The sequence below is a fragment of the Humulus lupulus genome, chromosome 3 (genome assembly GCF_963169125.1).
Source record: "Humulus lupulus chromosome 3, drHumLupu1.1, whole genome shotgun sequence".
Classification (NCBI taxonomy): Eukaryota; Viridiplantae; Streptophyta; class Magnoliopsida; order Rosales; family Cannabaceae; genus Humulus; species Humulus lupulus.
The window spans coordinates 160,789,159-160,805,796 of NC_084795.1; the positions used below are offsets into that span (position 1 = coordinate 160,789,159).

The window sequence follows — 16,638 nt, forward strand, 5'->3', positions numbered from 1 at the left end:
TGAGTCCCATCTTTTCTAAGGTGGCCTTATAGAGAATGTTCATTGAGCTCCCATTATCAATAAGAACTCAGTGAACCCTCTTATTCGCGAGCTGAAGGGTGATGACCAGTGGGTCGTTGTGAGGAAACTGAACATGGGACACGTCGTCCTCAGTAAGGGTTATAGGCTAAGATTCAACCTTTTGGTACTTTTGTAGAGTCCAAGAAATTTACTTAGCTAGTTAGATAGTAGTATTATAGTATTTATAGTATTATCTTTATGATTGTGGATTTTTGGTTCAGACCGGGAATTATTTGGACACTCATAGTAGTACTTGTAGATTTTCTAAGTTTAACCTATAGTTTAAGAATATTGATGTTAACCTAAGGTTTGATTATTATGACTGATATTAAGGATAATATTTATTATACTATAAGGTTTAGATAAGAACCAATAGGATTTTAAGCACATGTTATGTATGGGTGATTAAGGATTAAGTATTTTGAGGATTAAATTTAATAAAGGGTAAAGTTTGAATGCTATAAGGTCAGTCAGCAGCCTTGAATACGTTGAGGGCTTAGTCAAGGCTGTTTACCCCATTCAAATTTAGCTAAAAATGTGTAATTTCGTGTTTAAATAATCAGCGTGTGCCGATATATCGCAGCTATAGGGGGCGTATATCGCAGCACGAGATACGGAAAACACGAGACGATGCACGACAGCCTCGGGCATACTGGCCCAAGCGATATATCGATTTCAGTATATTTTGAAACATTTTGAAATCGTTTTCCATTCAGCCATTCAACCTCTTGATAAGTCCAGCATATTTTTGAACGAGTCTTCAGCCTCTGCTGAACAATAATTCAAATTAATTTCACCTAAAAAGCTATTATTTTTATTCAAGTAAAATTAAGATCCTTTCATTCCTAAACTCTATAAATAGGACCTAGTACCAGCCATTATTCATCTTTTGCTCTAAGTTCAGAGGCTGCAAGTGCTAAGTGAGTGTGAGAGTGTAAACACCTGGGTTGGGGAATCATAAGCTTATCAAACACTTTGGGAAGTAAGGTTTTATAGTATTTCGGTTTGAGGTGTAGATTGGTCTTACAAGTCTTCAAGGTAACCCAAAACTCTAGTTCATTTCTGTACTTGATCTTTTAAGTTCTCATAGTCTTCTACTCAGCCTCTAACCTTAATCTTTATTTTGGTTAGGAAATCTAAGTTCTTGAGCAAAAAGGTTTTGGTAAGTATTTTTCTCAAGGTTTAGTCCTTCCATTCCTTTCATTTCTTTTTCTTCAAATCTACTCACCCTGTTATATATGGTTTTAGGAGTGTTCCAAAAGTCTCAACTCTGTCCTCATATCCCGGTAACTTTGGTAAGGAAAATAGGATAGAATCTATATGTTATATGCTTATGTTATCTTATGTTTTATGCTATGAAATATGTTATAAAATATGTATGTTTGTAGGCTTGGGCATATGACCCATTTGACTAACAAGCCCCAAATAGATTATGGGCATATGACCTACTTAGCTAGTAGGACCCCACTAATCTAATGGGCATATGACTTGATTAGTCTATGGGACCCCAAGTAATAATGGTCATTATAGTATGTGCATGATATAAGTGTTATGTTAAGTTTTTATGTTTCTTATGAAAGTTATGTATATGAACTATGTGTTAGATTTTTCCTTGCTGGGCATTAGGCTCATTCCTTTTTGTTTATATGTGCAGGAAAATAGCTATAGTGGTGGTAAGATTCGTGGATGCTTGGGGAATGTGTATCGGTGGTGAATGGAGTCAAGGAGTCGAGAGTTCGATTTTCGAGGATGTAGTCTTGTTTTACCTTTTTTATGGTTTTACATGTATTTTTCCGCACTTTCTATGTAACTCCTTTTCACTTTAAATTATGTTTTGTTTTAAAGACAATGGGATCCCATATCCTACTTGATATTTTATGAAAGTAACTCTTATTTCTACAAGTTTCTAATAAAGTTATGGTATTTTCGCAAATGTAAGTTTTATTAAGGATTTGTATGTATAGTTTCGTTAATGGTCCAAAAGTCTAGAGTAGTGGGTCATTACAACTTTGGAGCTCTGGGTTCGGGTTCATAAGGGGACCCGTCCCCAGTTTTCAGCTCGTTCACATATCGCTTTTGGGTGTTCTTGCCCGATCCTACAAGGTGAGGGCCGCCCGAGATGGTTACCACATCTTCTCCATCAATCGGAGGGGGTCTCTTTTCTTCCCTAGCCCAGGAATTGTTGTTTTGGGCAGGCGGCAGTGCAGCTGTCCTCTGGCTGGTAGAAGCCTGATTATTGTTCTGGTTCCTGACATACTACCTGAAGTATCCTCTCGAGATCAGACCTTCGATCTCGTCCTTCAGTTGCCTGCACTCATAAGTAGTGTGCCTAGTACATCTGTGAAATCGACAGTATTTACTGGAGTCTCTCTTGGACTTTTGGTTTCTCATGGGGTCTGGACGCCTGAAAGGGACATGGTTTTCATTAGCTAGGTAAATATTCTCCCGAGACTCGTTGAGCTCGGTGTACACCTTGTACACGGAGAAATACCTTTCCCCTTTCTTCTTCTTTCCCCCTTCCACCTTAGGGTTACTTCCTTCATTCTTCTTTCTTTTGGAAGGGTTTTCTGCAATGGGTTTCAAGGCTGATGGGTCCGCCGAGGTCGAGGCAGAGTTTACGTTTGTCATTGTAGTTATGGGCTGAGAGGTCATATTCAGTGTTGCCTCGCCTCTTCTACATTGACAAACCTCTAAGCTCGTCTATTAAACTCGGTTATTGACCTCACAGGCTTCCTCTGCATATCTTCCCAGAGGGGAATTCCCGACATTACCCCAACTCGGACGGCCATTAAATGACCGCTATCTTCTACATCTCGAGCTCGGCGACTTCCAGATTGAATCTTGTAAGGTATCTTTTTAGCGTTTCATTTGGTTGTTGCCGGACATTGGTTAGGGCCGATGCCTCGGGCCTTATCCCGATCATGGCTCTAAATTGCTTCTTGAAATATTTTGACAACTGATCCCAAGAAGTGTGAATGCCTCTTATATTTTTCGAACCAGTTTTTCACTGGTCCTGTAAGCAATGCTGGAAACAACATGCATCTGAGCTCGTAACCCACATTACTTGCTCTCATTATAGTGTTAAATGTACTTAAATGAATGTACGGGCTAGATTTCCCTTCAAAAGGTGGGACATGAGGAATCTGAAACCCTTGAGGAAACAGAGTGTTGGAAATGTGGGGAGCGAATGGTTCAAGATCCTCATCAGAATCTTCTTCCCGATTCCGACCTCGCTCATTCTGTAAGAGCCTAAATGTTATTTCCAATTGATCAATTCTTTCCTGAATTGGATCCATAGGGGGTCTCGCCTAAAATTGGTTATCGTTGATCACAATTCCAGGCTCGCGCCTTCGCATGGGATCCTTGCGTCCATTTAGGCGATCTCTCAGGTCTGGGTTCGAGGGATTACCACTACCCCGATTTTGATTCAGGTGTTCCCGCAGGTCAGGGTGGTTCCTTTGGTTCCCAGTATTTCTACGTCCTTGATCATACATACTGACTGATTTGGTGTCCCCTGAGTCGTCGCTGGCGAGGCTCGTTGCATGATTGTGTTTGAGATGGATTCCTTTCAGGCTGCCTCATCTCTGCAGTGCGAGATCGAGACATTTGGCTTCTCGTAGGCTGGGCGCCTCTCCGTTCTCTAGTACTTCTCCATTCCCCTGCTTCTGTCCAGCCCGTCTTTCCCTATCACCTTGAGTCAGTTGTGTGTTTCTCCGAGGCGGTGAGGGATATCTTATTGGCGATGGAGGGAACCGTATGGGTGATGGTGGCTGCCACCCATTTCGGGGTCTGGATGGTCCTGAGTTCGCCTGTGCCGGCTCGGTAACATTCTGCGTGTTACCAGGATTCTGAGTCCGAGCCTCTGTAGGGGCTCGGTTATTCCCAGTTTCAACTGGTAACTCAGCAGTTGAGTTGACCAGAGCTCTAGCCCGGGTGTTTCTTCGAGGCCTCGAGGGAGCAGGCTGTTCTGCCGGTGGCGGAGGTTGCTCCATTCTTCTTGTGGCAGCGTTTTTGTGAGGTCGCCCACGAGGCCTGCAGGGAGGAACATGAACGTCCCGCGGAGGTGGGGCTTGGACCTCAGGCGGAGGTTGGGGCTGAGTCACCCGCGCCTCCGCAGCTAATCTAGCTAGCTCCTCATTACGCTTCTTGGCCTCAGCCAACTATTTTCTTAACTGTCGGTTTTCGAGTTCCACAATGGGGACATACCGCTCGAGATTATAATACATGTCCTCGTCGTCCGTGGGAGTCGGAGGTGCCGGAGGTCCTCGAGAATCGAAGGACTCACTTCTCTCTTCTGGTTTTGGATTCTTCATCGGCTGTTTCCCAGGGCGCCATGGATAGTTTTCTTCAGGAATATTCAGATCATTTGCGGCCATAGCTAATCAGGGATTGTACTGCTTAAGGCTCTCAATGAAAGCACCAAACTGTTGACGCCGTTTTTCATCAACTTAAAATGTAGAGCAATTAAACAATAGGAACTATGGCACAGATGAATAATATGGTAGAACAACAAGAGTTTTACGTGGTTCAACAGTTAAATCTGCCTAGTCCACGAGTCTATTTTATTTAGACTTGGAGTTTTCTGGAAATCCTTTAGAGATGAATTCTCCAAAGTTTCTCTCAAGATATCAGAAGATCGGTCCTTTACAAATGTTCATGACCTCTCTATTTATAGAGAGTTCTCAGAGTTCATTTCCACATATTTCGGGAAGATACTTCTGCTTATTAATTAAAATAAAAATATTAAATATTGTAACTCCTATATACAAGGAAACGCCCCCTGAAGACCAGGAAACGGGTAATAGAATTGTTAATATCCCTTTAATGTTGGGATGTTACAACAATAAATATCTTTAAACGTACGGAGCATGTTACATCAGATGACTCATCAAATCTTCGAGGTTAGCAACCAACATCATGTCAGTTAAGGCTTACGGATAAGTTACGAACTAGTCGCCTTAAACCAGCTCGGAGCAGATAAATACCATCGAGGCTGTTACATTTCGAGCTTGTACTCTTTAAGCTCTGGCTACTTGATCCGAAGACACCCGACAACGGATGTATCCTGATGTTATGTTCTTTTGAGGTTACATGTCTTCGAGGTTGCCATCTTGCTTCGAGGGTTTGACATCTGGACTACGAACATGCGTTTTATATATCTCGAGCTCACACTTGACGAGTCCAACTTTCGAGGTAATAATCTCAGATCTCGAAATCTGGGTGTAACACCATTTTATGCCACAATGCTTGTTTTCCTATATGGTGACATATATATTAATTATAAGAAGTGGTTACATGATTTATATGACAAGAACGGTCTCCTTGATGATTTGGTAAGATTAATTTTTTTTATCCTATTTCATGCTAGTTTTGCACACTTTGAAAATTATTTTTCTTTTATATTGTTTTATGATTTTTCCTCCCCCTCATTTTTCATATTGCAGCATATTTCTGTATCACTTTATTATTTGAGAAGGAAGGCTCTTTGTCATACTTGCTCTGCTACATTTCAAAATTTTACTACATCAGACTACATTTTTGATGTATTTCTTAGGCAACTAGCAGTTAGTCAATATCAGTTAAAAGATTTTAATTGGAGCAAGGAAGTTACTTTAATTGATAGGATTATTGGAAAATCAATGTTATATGGGAAGTCATGGTTGGATGTCGATTTTGTATATTTGCCATTTTTTATTCTAGGTGGAAAACACTTAAATCATTGGTGCTTAGGAGTTCTTGAGATTGACAAGTGAAAAATCATTATTTATGATTCTTACTATGAAGATGGTGATGAGAATGTAACAAATCATGTGAAGAAATACTGTCATATTCTTCCTTACATTTTTTAGTACTTGTGTTTCCATGAAAAAAGACAAGGATATGCTTCAGGATATCAGGAATTTGAGTTTTCATGGGAACCAACTCCATTCCAAAATAATATGTAAGTTTGGAAATATAAATTAGTTGTATTAATTGATATTTTTTTATGGTTGAAAACTTTATGATTTAAGTTATTTTTTTTTTATGTTGCAGGACTGATTGTGGCATTTATCTCATAAAGTTTGTTGAATTATTGATGGCGGGGAAATCAGTTTTTGAAATTGGACTAGATAAAGCTTTTTTTATGCGGAAAAAATGGCAATAGAATTGTGGGTTCATGGGAACTTCAAACACATGAATGAAAGATATCTAGCTCCGACTGAAGATGTATGCCAAAGTTAATTATAGAATTGCACACATGGTTTACATGGTTTAATTTTGAATATTTATTTTTTTGTAGTGTGATTAATCTTTTATGTTTTTTTTTCCAGTCATGAGTCAAATAGGATACAGTAGTACAAATTTGTTACTTTGCCTTTCTTTCCACTCTAGGTCTTTATCTCAATATCTTTGGTTTAATTTATGCATTATTGGACATGTCTAAGACAATACCTAATACTTGTGAAGATTTTGAGAGTTCTAATTATTATTTTTATTGTTAAATGAACTTATTTTTATTTGGTGTTGTCATTTTTTGATTTATTTTTTTATTATGCTTAATGCATTTGTTGCTATGTTTTTTCAGCTATGAAAGACACTGAAAAGAGATATCATTGTGTGTTTATAATAGACGACAAGAATTTTCAAGAGTTTAGAGTTTGTATGGACCTAGTTTGACCTTGCAAAAATGGTATACAAATGTATATTTTTTAGGATTGGTTTTTAAGATACCGTAACTATAGTTTGACAATTGGTTTGGGTTGGTTTTGTAGTGAATACCTGAAGAAATGTAGATTTGTACATTTTTAAATAACTACAATGTTAAAATGTATTAAAGAAAGAAATATGAATGGTCTATTATTGTTTTAGTTTATCTCTAGTTATATCTTACATTTTATACTAACTTCAAATGCCACAACTTTTTAAATGTTAACCAACACCAATGAAAATTGTTATAATACGCTTAAAATATAAACCACAATGGATAAATGGCGTCAAATTTGAACCACTGTGCTTAAATGGTTAAACTAGACTTAAATTTTAAACAACAATGCATTAAAGCCTTTAAATTAAAACCTCTACATTTAAATGGTTAAACTGCAAAGCTAAAAATCTAAATAAAGTCTGAATTTTTAAAATCTTATTTAAAACTCCTTAAAATTTAAGCCAGAAGATTTAAAGTATAAACCAGTAGGCTTAAATATTAAACCGCAATACTTAAATAGCTTAAAATTTAAACCACGTCTCATTTAAACTTAAAATTTAAACAACATCCCATTGAAACTATTAGTCATAACCGATTAAATTTAAATCAAAAGTGTTTAATATTTAAATCCATGGATTAAAATTTAACACGTTAAGCTTAAAATCTAAATGACAAACCATAATGTCCAAATTTTTAACTACAATACTTAAACTTTAAACTATAAGGCTGAAAATGCAAACAACGATCTTTAAACTATAACTTTAAAATATAATACGTAATGTTGAAAATCTAAACGACAATGCATGAAATTTAAGTCACAAGGCTTAAAATTTAAACCAATAAGCTCAAAAGTTAAACCTCTAGTGTTAAATTATAAAGCAGAAGTCTTAAATGGTTTAAAATTTAAACCACTTGGTTGAAAACATAAACCCCAATGCTTAAAATCTAAACCGTAAGAATTTAATTTTAAACCATAAGGGTTAAAATCTAAATCATAAACAAAAAATTTCATAGCTTTTTCAAAACGCGTTTCTTTAATTTATAAGAAATGTTTAATTCTTAAAGTATAATTAAAAATTAATTGGAAATGTAATATGAAACAAAAAAAAAATCATATTAACATAAAATTATGAAATTCAATGTGAAGGACTGCTCAAAGAGTAACGCCCTGTGAGTCGCGACACGCACTATTAAGAGCCGCAACGCCCAGTGGTCCAGAAATGGACAGTTGCCTTGAGACCCATCTATTTTTATAGATTTCAAAATGACATTTCTCTCCTATTTCAAAATATCATATTCGAACATCCAAATTTCAAATACTCTACCTTTCTTTTGTACATTTGATTTTTCATTCATAAATCAAATCTCTTTAAAGTATAATTTTAATCTATATAATGTAATGTGTAAAATCTAATCAAAAATCTTTAAAATCTTAAACCAAAAAGCTTAAATTTTAAACCACTAGACTTAAAATTTAAACCACAAGCTTAAATGGCATCAAATTTGAACCACAAGGCTTAAATGTCATCAAATTTAAACCACAAGTTATAAATATTTATCATTTAAGCTTAAATTATAAATCAAGTCTCTTTAAACCACAAGATTTAAAATTTAAACTGTTAAACTTTAAATTTAAACCATTAAGCTATAAATTTAAACTACAAGACTTAAAATTTAAACTATCAAGTTTTAAATTTAAACCACAAGCCTTAAATGACTTAAAATTTGAACCACTAGACTTAAGTGGCATCAAAATTTAAACCACAAGGTTTAAATTTTAATCTTTTAGGCTTAAATCATAAACCAAGTCTCTTTAATCTATAATTTTTATCTATATAATGTTATGTGTAAAATCTAATCCAAAGTCAATAAAATCTTAAACCAAAAGCCTTAAAATTTAAACCACAACCCTTAAATGACATCAAATTTTAATCACAAGTTATACATTTTTATACTTTAAGGTTAAATTATCAATTAAGTCTCTTTAAATCACTAGGTTTACATTTTAATTCTTTGGGCTTAAATTATAAACATAGTCTCTTTAATCTATAATTTTAATCTATATAATGTAATGTGTAAAATCTAATCCAAAATCTTTAAAATCCCAAACCAAAAAGCTTAAAATTTCAACCCCAACCCTTAAATGGCATCAAATTTGAACCATAAGTTATAAATTTTTACACTTTAAGGTTAAATTATAAACCAAGTCTCTTTGAACCATAATGTTTAAAATTTAAACCATTAAGCTTTAAAGTTAAACCACAAGACTTAAAATTTAAACCACTAAGCTTAAAATTTAAACCACAAGCCTTAAATTGCTTAAAATTTGAACCACTAGTGTTAAATGGCATCAAAATTTAAAGCCCAAGGTTTAAATTTTTATATTTTAGGCTTAAATCATAAACCAAGTCTATTTAATCTACGTAATTTAATGTGTAAAATCTAATCCAAAATCTTTAAAATCTTAAACCAAAAGGCTTAAAATTTCAACCAAAACCCTTAAATGGGATCAAATTTGAACAACAAGTTATAAATTTTATATACTTTAATGTTTAATTATAAACCAAGTCCCTTTAAACCACAAGATTTAAAATTTAAGCCCCGTAAGCCTTAAATTTAAACCCCAAGGCTTAATATTTAAACCATTAAGTTTTAAATTTAAACCACAAACCTTAGATGGAATCAAATTTGAACCACAAGGCTTAAATGTCATCAAATTTAAACCACAAGTTATAAATTTTTACCCTTTCAGTTTAAATTATAATCCAAGTCTCTTTAAACCACAAGGTTTAAAATTTAAACCATTAGGCTTTAAATTTAAATTACAATGCTTAAAATTTAAACAATTAAGCTTTAAAATTTATGCCATAACGCTTTAACTTTAAACTACTAGACTCAAAAGTTTAAGCACTAGTGTTAAATGATAAACCACAAGTCTTAAATGGCTTAAATTTTAAACCCCTTGTTTGAAAATATAAACCACAATGCTTAAAATCGAAACCATAAGACTTTAATTTTAAACCATAAATGTTAAAATTTAAATCATAAACAAAAAATTTCTCAGCTTTTTTAAAGCGTGTTTTTTTAATTTATAAGAAATATTTAATTCTTAAAGTATAACTAAAAATTAATTGGAAATAAAATATGAAACAAAAAAATTCATATTAACATAAAATTATGAAATTCAATGTGAAGGATTGCTCAAAGACTTTCGCCCAATGGCACAGAAATGGACAGTGGCCCTGAAAGCCGCGACTCAGATAAAGAGTGTCACGACGCTCAAATTTCCAGAAATGTTCATTGTCCCTGAGCGCCGTGGCTCAATAAAAGAGTGTTGTGGTGCAATCCCGACCCCATTTGTTTTTATAGATTTCAAAATCACATTTCCCCACTATTTCAAAATATCATATTCCAACATCGGATTTTCAAATACTCTACCTTTCTTTAGTACATTTGATCTTTCATTCATGTACAACTCATGTAATTATCATCATCTACATTTTTTTTTCTTATCTACCGTCTTTCCCTCATAATTTTAAATTTTCATTTCTTTCTCTCCACTCGAAAGCCCTAGCACCACAAAAAAGAATTAGGGGTCAATCATCTTTAGTGGTTTTACAACTTTATGTGCCATGTTTGAAGAAGATTTCAAGTAAGTATATGTATTATTATTCTTGTATCAAAACTTGTATGAAGAAGTTTCATTATTTAGAAAAAAATTTATGTTATGATGTTAGTAATTTGTGGGTGTTTTATAATTATTAGAGGAACTTTTATATAAGTTTAATTTGTTGTTTGATTCATTGTTTTTGTTGATTAATGTATTTTATGTTTAACTTTTTGGGGATTACATTATTGAAAAATAGGTCTTGAAGGATGTTTTATTAATGTGCTCATCAATTTTTTGTGAAATTTCCTCAATGAGATGTTTTCATTATTTTTGGTATCCTAATTGTTTTTTATTAGTTTGTTGTTGGTTATTGAACACTATAATTACAATTGAAATTCTTTTTAGAGGACAAAGTTTGACATCATTTTTTGGGACTGTTTTTTTTAGGTGATTTTGAGGAATTATTTTTGTGTGATATTTTGTGCAAATGGCTCCTAAAAAGAAATCAAAGGGATCTACTGAAGCTTCTACTTCTAGGGATAAAAATCCAAGTTTTAACACTGATAAGTTTATTAGTAAAGAAGCTGAAAAGAGGTTTGGTAGTATGCGAGCAAAGAAAGTGTTGGGGGAACGAGGCATGAAATACAATCCTAGACCAAATAATTAACCAATTTACGAGAGTATTCTTGTTAATATTGAGCAGAGGGGGTGGCAGACTTTAGTGCATGCCCCCTTATGGTGGAAGACGACAATTGGTGTTAGAATTTTATGCTAATCTTCCAGAGCACCGCAAACATAAATGTTTTGTTCGTGGTACATGGGTGCCCTTTGACATTAAGACTATAAATGATCTTTTCAATTTGGTTACCTTAAATCCATAAGAGGACCAGTATGTTAAATTTATAGAAGGACAAATTGATTATGGTGCAGTGATAAACCGTTTGTGTAAACCAGGGTCTCAATGGGTTATGTCTAATGGCCAGCCTCGTCATTTAAAGAAAGCAGATATGACAAAAGAAGCCACAGCTTGGACTTATTTTGTGTGTGCAAATCTTCTTCCAATTTCTCATTTGTCCTCTATTACTACTGAGCGTGCACTACTTGTGTTATGCCATTATGGAGGGGTACACAATTGATGTCGGCAAAGTGATTAATAGTAGCCTCAAACGATTTGGACGAGGAGGCACAATAGGAGGTTTGAGGCATGCAACCACTATTACATTGTTGTGTGAAGAAGCTGGGGCTCCATCATGGACAGATGACCTTCATGTTAAGCCTCTACCTATTATTACTGCTGCTATGGTCAATGAATATGGTGAACAAACTGCCAAACTGATAGCAAGAGCTAATTTATCAGGTGTCATACCAGAGGAGAATGAAGAAGTAGAGGTTGAACCTATGGCAGAGGATTCATATCTTCCTATCAATCCCCATATAGATCCATATATGCAGTACTTGGCTCAACAAAATACCCATATTATTCTACAAAATGATTATATATATCGACAAAATTTGCATTTGATACAATACTATGCACATCGTAGTCAATATGATGCGAATCACACTGGTCATGTCAACTCTTTGCTTGGGCTCTGGGACCAAAATCAACAAGACCCTGCCTTCTTTCATCAGCCCCCATTTTTCCCACTGTTTCCTTCCCAGCCACCATTTCCTCAACATCCACCGAGCCCCCATACTAGTTTATTGATGAACTAGTTAACTCTCCACCATCGTATGCTCAAAAGTTATTTTAGTTATTGATGAGCTTTTCTTTCTTTTAGTTTTTTTTTTTTTTGTCTCATGCTTTGTTTGTATTAATTAACATGAGAACAAGCACAAGGGAAATGTTAAGTGTAGGGCGAGGTTTTTTGTTTTTTTTTTCAAACACAAATTTTATTTCTTAAAGAAATCTTGCCAATTTAAAATTTTAAATCTATTATTTAAATCAAGTCTTTTTAAACCACAAGGTTTAAAATATAAATAATTAAGCTTTTAAATTTAAAGCACAAGGTTTGAATTTTAAACCTAGTCCCTTTATTCATAAACCAAGTCTATTTAATCTATATAATGTAATAAATTTTCATCCTTTAAGCTTAAATTATAATTCAAGTCTTTTTAAACCATAAGGTTTAATATTTAAATCGTTAAGCTTTAAATTTAAACCACAAGGCTTAAAATTTAAACTATTAAGCTTTCACTTTAAACCACAAGCCTTAAATGACTTAAAATATGAACTACTAAACTTAAATGACATCAAAATTTAATCCACAAGGTTTAAAATTTAAATCACTACCCTTAAAATTTAAACCACAAGACTTAAATAGCTTCAAAATTTGAACCAATATGTTTAAATGGCATCAAAATTTAAACCACAAGGTTTAAATTTTAATCCATTAGGCTTAAATCATAAACATAGTCTATTTAATCTATAATTTTAATGTATATAATGTAATGTGTAAAGTCTAATCCAAATTCTTTAAGAAGTTAAACTAAAAGGCTTAAAATTTAAAACACTAAGCTTAAAATTTCGACCACAACCCTTAAATGGCATAAAATTTGAACCACAAGGTTAAATGACATCAAAGTTAAACCACAATTTATAAATTTTTATCCATTAAGCTTAAATTATAAATCAACTCTCTTTAAACCACTAAGCTTTAAATTTAAAACACAAAGCTTAAAATTTTAACCACTAGCCTTAAAATTTAAACTACCACCCTTAAAATTTAAATCTATACGCTGCGACTCTACAATTTGTGTAGAGTTTTTTAAATCTGTGCGCCGCGACTCAGTCTTTTGTTCAGTTCATATGCCTCTTCGAATAAGGGTTGCCCAAAGTGTATTATAAACACATCATACTTAGCTATTTGTAATTTTTTTTATATTTCAAGTGCTATGTCAACCTCTAGGTTTTCCAATCATTATTTCATTGTTTTCACAAATCATTCTTAGCTCTAAACTCATCATCTTCTTCCTCTCCATTTTCATACACTTCATTGATGAGATAAACCTTCCATTTGTAGTCTTGGTTCAACACTCCACTTATGAGAACAACCATACTTTTTTGATCGACCATATTCGTAGTTATTAGTCTTAACTAGAGGAAGTTGAGCTGAAGTTGACCTTCTAACAACGTATTTCAATCTTCCCTTATTATTTTCTTTGTGTTTTTTTTTCCAAGCTTACCTGAAAATGAAAATTTAACAACCTTAACAAATGTAACTAGTAGTTTAATGTCGTCTGTTTTTTTTCCATGTATATATATTTATATATACATTGTTTCAGTTAACTTAAACATGCATTCAATAATGATTATTTCAATGGTTTGATTTAGTTCATTTTCATGCATTGTAAGTGTTTGATAAAATGCCTCAACTAAAATTCAATTGTATAGTATTAACAAATATATGATTTTAGATGTCTTAGTTGATTTTCTTTTTTTCCTCATTCAATAATGAGTTTTCTGAAGGTTAGTTTGTTGAATTTCTTTGTTTCCTCATTCATTAATGATTTTTTGATAGTTTGCTTGAATTGATTTTCATGTCTTGTAAGTGTTTGATGAACTGTCTCAATTAAATTGCAATTGTATATTCCTGACAATATATGATTTTCGATTCAATATTATTATATTAATAGGGCATCAAATACCATGATTAAATCTATGAAAATATCTTTAATATTATGTGTTTTGTTTCTTATCTTTTTTATATATTTTAAGCAAGTAGTATTATTTTAAAAATATGTTGTTTATATTTTTGTTTGTTTTTTACGTAAGATATGCCAAAGAAAGCTCGTATCACGAAGAAGAATAGGAAATCAAGTTCTTATCATAAACAATTGAAGTTTACAAGGTAATTTTACATTATTTATTTATTTATATATATATTTTTAAAAAGATAATGTTTTTGAATTAATTTTTTGTTTTCAACTTTTTTTCATTTTTATGTGCATAATTTAAGTACAAATAAGCTGATTTTTGCTAAGAATCAAATGAAAGTTAATTTTCAAAATCATCAACTCAATTTCCGTTGTATTGAGAATTCTCTAACTGATGCTTAATTTGAAAAGTTAAAGGATTCATGCTTGGGGTTTCTTTTAGATATTGATAGTAACCACAAAGTTTGTACCATGATTGTGCATTCTCTAATACTTCATGAGGAGGGTAGCTCTAGTAGAAAAGACATCCAAATGAACTTTGGAGGGTTATAAAGCAAAGTTTGACATTGAAGAATTTGCTTTAATAACTGGTTTAAATTGTTTCCAGCTTCCTACTGATGTTGATGATAGCAATCAACCCAATAGATTAATGAAAAAGTACTTCTCTTGGAAATCATCAATATCAAGAATTGACTTGAAAAACCTTCTCATGTCTAGAAAAATTGATGACGAAGATGCCATTAAGATAGCTAAAGTGTTTATTGTGCAAAATATTTTAGAAAATAAAAGAGGTGATAGGTTTGTTGATGATTTTGTTATTAAATTAGTTGATGATGAAGAAAAGTTTGAGAATTATTCATGGGGTCGTCGTTCATTCAATGAAACTATTGGAAGTATTTCAAGTGTTTTGGATTCGCAAAAAAATAACTATGAGTTGTGCGGCTTCCGTGTGATTTTCCAATTGTGGGGTTATGAGATTATTCAATCATTGGGATCATTGTCTAGCACTCATGTAAGCATAAAAACTCAAATTTCACTTTTCAAATTACCAAAACGTTCCCACATTGTCCAAAAAAAAATATTTACAAAAATAGTTTATATATTTTTGGACCGTGTGTTTTGTCCAATTACCTGTTAAGTACTTGTGTTTTGACAAATGGCTTTTAGAAGACCAAGTGTTTTATAAAATGGTTCAAATAAAACCCTACACTTGATTTTGATCAAAGTTTTCTGAGCTAAAATTACAAATATTTTACCATAGTAACAATTTAAAACAAAAACAAAATCATTTTGCCTATCAACTGTGTTGTTATATTTAATTTTTTTTTCATCAAAATTGAGTATATAAGTTTATTTGAATCATTTGAGTATATAAGTTTACAAAATACATAGTACAAAAATAAATTTATAAAGAGTCAAACAAGTAATGATACAAAAAAAGAAGTATTAAAAAAAAAAAAATAGTATAAACCTTGAAAAAAAAATAAAAATAAAAACTTTCCTACACATTTGTCAAAAAAAAAAAAAAAAAGAACAATAAATAACCTACACATTTATTTCTTATCACAGTTGTCGTCCATTTTTTTTCATCAGGTAAACCCAACGCAGGCAGTGCTGACTCCGGCAAAACTCTTATATCCTTCTTTTCTCCAATTCGAACAAAAAAACCCCTAAATTCTCTCTTTGCCGCCCCTTCATTTGGGTCCTCCGCTCAACCTATTTGTTCATCGCTATCAGGTATCTTATGTCATTTACTCTTTATTTTTCATTTTCATATAGATGTTTTGATCATAAATCTTAGAAATGTAGTAGTGAGCTTAGAGATTCTTGTAATGAAAATGAAATCGTCTACTGTATTTTTTTAAAGTATAGTTTTGTATTTGACCCTGGTTGTATTTGAGAGTTTCTGCTTTGTATGTGTGTTTGTGTGTTTTTTTTTCGCCACTGATGATGACTCACGTTGATGCGGTTAAATTATGAGCTTCAAAGTTCTGTTGCTTAATTTTTCTATTTATTTATTTTTTAATTTACTGAATTTCGTTGTTACATTGTGATCTTTGATAACAAGGTTTCTGGTGTTTTGATGATTCTGCTAACCTGTGTTTATGCTAAAGTTCCACTGTATTTGTTTGAAAGAATGTTACTTGAGGACATTTTTTACTGGATATAGCAGACAACAAACATACGTGATACATGGGGTTTCTGATGATTATTGTGTTCTGCAAAGAATTCTTGTACTCTTCTCTTTTTTCTTTTGTCATTAATAAGTGTAATCAGCCTGTTTTGCAAATTAGTGCTAAATGATAAACGTACACTGTCAGCATTTTGTCTATTAATGTCAAAAATTGTATTAGATCAATTCCGAGTTTGTTTCTGTTGTTTGTATTTGATTACCAATTTAGGTTATTAAAAATATTGCATAACTGAGAAGAAGTTAAAACAATGTACTATTTATTTATATAGCAATACCCGAGTTGTGCTAAAATTCAGTCACGCTAGTAAAATGTCTCAAGGTCAAGTAGAGAAAATGGGTATTGTTTTATTTTTTTTTTGGAGAAAATGGGTATTGTTAGAACGGTTATACTAACTCTTAAAGATGATTGTATCGGAGACCACTTTCCTATTT

General features: G+C 32.8%; 1 protein-coding gene across 6 annotated transcripts in view; it reads left to right on the plus strand.

Annotated features, from left to right (window-relative positions):
• Positions 1-15,485: 15,485 nt before the first annotated feature.
• LOC133823253 (uncharacterized) overlaps positions 15,486-16,638 on the plus strand; it is a 90,238-nt gene continuing 89,085 nt past the window's right edge. The window contains exon 1 of one of the 6 annotated variants that reach the window (XM_062255918.1): positions 15,486-15,749. The gene's annotated coding sequence lies outside the window, so the exon portion shown is untranslated. The remainder of the gene's footprint in view (positions 15,750-16,638) is intronic. The other 5 variants (XM_062255916.1, XM_062255914.1, XM_062255912.1 and 2 more) reach the window with 5 other exon arrangements.